Source organism: Coturnix japonica, chromosome 1 (genome assembly GCF_001577835.2).
Source record: "Coturnix japonica isolate 7356 chromosome 1, Coturnix japonica 2.1, whole genome shotgun sequence".
NCBI lineage: Eukaryota > Metazoa > Chordata > Aves > Galliformes > Phasianidae > Coturnix > Coturnix japonica.
In genome coordinates this window covers 94987666-94991259 of record NC_029516.1, presented here as the reverse complement: position 1 = coordinate 94991259, position 3594 = coordinate 94987666, and the positions used below count along the sequence as shown (strand labels likewise).

General features: G+C 41.1%; 1 long non-coding RNA gene across 1 annotated transcript; it reads right to left on the bottom strand.

Moving 5' to 3' along the window:
* Positions 1–235: 235 nt before the first annotated feature.
* On the bottom strand, positions 236–3349 carry LOC116654323. The gene is made up of 2 exons (XR_004309478.1): positions 2625–3349; positions 236–2160 (listed from the first exon to the last, which is right to left on the bottom strand). It is a non-coding gene; the product is annotated as an uncharacterized LOC116654323 (long non-coding RNA).
* Positions 3350–3594: the final 245 nt, after the last annotated feature.

Sequence of the window (3594 nt, the reverse complement as noted above, 5' to 3'; positions counted from 1 at the left end):
CCTTGAGTGTAGGCTGCTATTGCTGTATTTTTGTAGTCTGAAAGTGAGGAGAAAAGGAGAGGTGTTTGTTTTATTCTTCTCAAGGTGATGCCACTTCAGACAGTGTTTACTGAACCATATCTTGACAAGCAAAGCCCTGCAACCATTTGAGTCCCTTGAACCATTTCTCACTGTTCTCTCCATGCTTCATAGAAAGAGTATGTGGGCAGGAAAGTAATAGAAGTGAAGTCTGAGGTGTGTGTGTGCATGTATATATTTGTGCATGCATACATACCTCAAAATATTTGTTATGGAGATTTTTACAGTATAAGTCGCAGACATAAAGATACATGTATGTATGTAACCATCTTTCAAGTAAGTAGAACACCACATAAAACAACATCAAGTTGTGCCAAAACCCAAATTCTACAATCAGGCACAGTAAAGTGTGTGACACCAGATCACTCCAGCATTTTCCACGTTAACCTAACTCTTATTTTCAGGGTTTTACAGTTTTCATCCCATAGAAAATTTCCAGTGGAGCTGCAGATCGCTCTGTAGTGACTTGAACCCTATGCCAGTGAACATCTTTCAACAACCACATAGGAACAGTCACAGACCATCAAGAAGCTCACAATCTTTAGGTTCACAGCTGCTGCATGCAAAAGACAGAGACAGCGGTGATTTTTTCCCCCCATTCCTTGCTCAGGCTTGTGAGAAGAGTCACGCAGGCTTTTTTTCTGCATGCCCATCCACCTCATGCTCCCATTCTTCCATCTGGGAAATCTCAACACAATGAGCTCACGCAGTGCTGGAACAGCTTGGTGCTTGGTGTGGGCATGCAGATCAATCCAGCAGCTGAAGAGAGGGATGCTTAGCACATCCCAGACACATTGGACTCGTTGCACACCCTTTGCACTGTTATTCTCCGCAGCCACCATGGCTTTGTTTATGGGACTTGGGACATCTGTCTAACAGCTGGGAGTGCAGGATGAACACTTACCTTCTTCCTTTTCTGACAGTAGAACATTGCTAGGTGGAAAAAGGTGTGTCCAGACGTGTGATTATCCTGCTTTTGAATGGGATGTTGTACACACAGAAGCGACGGCAGTTCTTAACTGTTATGTTTCTGATGAAAACGAACAGATTCTCTTTAAAATCTCTATAGGTCTGACCTATATTTCCTTAATCTGACCATGTTAACAGCCATTACTTACCCTTCTACTTTATATCAAGCACACGAGCCATTCCATTTTAGGGTTTGCCCATACAAAGTCTAAGAGGAGCAAAGTCACAGAGTATTTTCTCCCACCTAACAGTTAATTACGTCAAATCTGAAACTGTCAAGATTTCTTCTGTGCAGTCCATCAAACCCCAGCACCACAAACTATTTAACAGGATTTGGATCCCAAAAAGATTTATTTCTAGACTTAACTTTAAGCAGAAAAAAAAAAAAAAGGAAAAAATACTTGCATTCTTACATCCAGGGCTAGTTTTGTGTGGAAAGAGGTGTCAGAATGCCAATACATATGGCCAGGGACATTTTAGCTGATTGAGAAATACATGCTTTTTTCTTTCTTTCCTGGAAACAGATATGCCCATTCTAGAACTTTCTGTTCCCAAATTAACCCCATTTAAATTTAAATACTGGAAAAAATTCTTACAGAAATGGGGTCTCTATCTTCCTTCTTTGCATCAGGAGTTATTCCAGACCTCTGGCCAGCAAATTTACGTGTTCTGTATTGATTTTCCTTTGCTGGCACCAGCCAACAAGGCAGCAAAGCCCAGAGAAAGCTAGCTGAGCTCAAGGGTATTCACAGCCTTTATTGCAATAGACACCCCGCTCAACCCACATGGGAATGTTTAATCTGGCTGGTCGGAACATGCTAGTTAACCGTGGGCTGGAAAAAGCACTTGACAGTATCCTGTAGAGAAGTATCTGAACACTGACAGGGGCTGAAGAGCAAACAGATTTTCCCAACCCTGCTTCCTGTGACTTGCAGTTCAGAGCTGTTTGGTGGATCACAATATGCAACTCATAAATGTTGGATTTTCTTTTTAATCTGTTGCTTGTTTATCACACATATGAAATACACTTTCAAAACAAACAAATTGGAAATCCCTGGAAGACGTAATAGTTCATCAAACGCAAGCTGAAGCCACAGGAGAAGGTGAGGACACCTAAGAGGAAGGAATGAACAACCATGCAACAGTCACATGCAATGAACAGCTCTTAAAATTTGAAGACAAAAACATTCCCTCCAATCTGGATGCAAGATGCAGCATACATTTTAATGGGCTGTCAAGAGGACCCCAAAGGTCATCATGGCAGATTTAGAGAGACAAGGAGCCAATGAGACAAGAGTCAGCTACAAATCCTAGGCCGTCTATGCAACAGGAAGCCTGAGCAAGGAGCTGGAAACTTTTGTCCTCCTCCTGTCTTCCTAACACTGAAAAAGTGAATGGAATTGCACGATCATTACTGCTATGTAAATTAAACCACAGGTTAATCCTTCACAGCAGTGTAGCTCCGATGGCTCTAACTAAATTACAGGCAACTTTCACACGGTTGAGATCAGAATCTATTTCTTCCAATATAAAAAATAAAAACCCAAACCCCCAAAAGCATTGACTACACGACATACCTTACATTACAAAGGTAAACAGTTTGCTGGAGTACGATGCACAACAATAAGCTGACCAAAACATAGGTTGGCATCGCTTTCACTGACCATCAGCAGCCGGGTTCACATTACACCTGAGTGCCAAACAATGGAACAATATCAGAAGCTAGATAGTGTTACTCATCCAGACTGAAACTACAGATTTATTGACAGAGAGGAAGCTGGCTATGGTTGTGTTGTTACCACCCCTAATCAGCACAGCTACATTCATGAATCAGAAGGATTTCTGAAACTGTTTTTCAGTAATTGAGTGTTCCAGTGAATTCTTAGTTAGCAACAGCATGGTGTTTTACTGTGAGATGGCAGCAACATTAACACCATCTAAAGAAACAAACAAAATGGCCCCAGCATCTATGAACTGGCAATCAACAGCCTTCCATGTATCGGAAAAGTATTCAGGAGGGTGTTAGTGTCACTTATCCAGGACAAGTGCAAAAAAAATTCATGCTTAGATATTTCTGCAGTGAATGTTCACTCTTCCAAACCAGATTTTAAGACTCTGGTATTAAAAATGATTGAATAAGGGAAGGAGTCATACTATTTTTATTTTAATTTTCCCTTCACCTAAAAAAGGAAAAACCTCTTGTCTACGTCCACAAAAATCCTGAGTGCCTTTTTTCTTCTCTGCTTGGGAGGGTTATTTCTTATAAAGAAAGGGAAGGGAAAGGAAGGGAAGAGAAGGGAAGGGAAGGAATGGCGAAAGGGAAGGGAAGGAATGGCGAAAGGGGAAGGGCAAGGGAAGGAAGAGGAAGGAGAAGGGAAGGGAAGGGAAGGGAAGGGAAGGGAAGGGAAGGGAAGGGAAGGGAAGGGAAGGGAAGTTTTTTCACTTCACTGCAATTTGATATATAAACATAAAATATTTAAATAAAACATCAAATACATATGAACAGAAGTAGATATAAACAAAAATAAGCATAAATGTGAGGTGAAA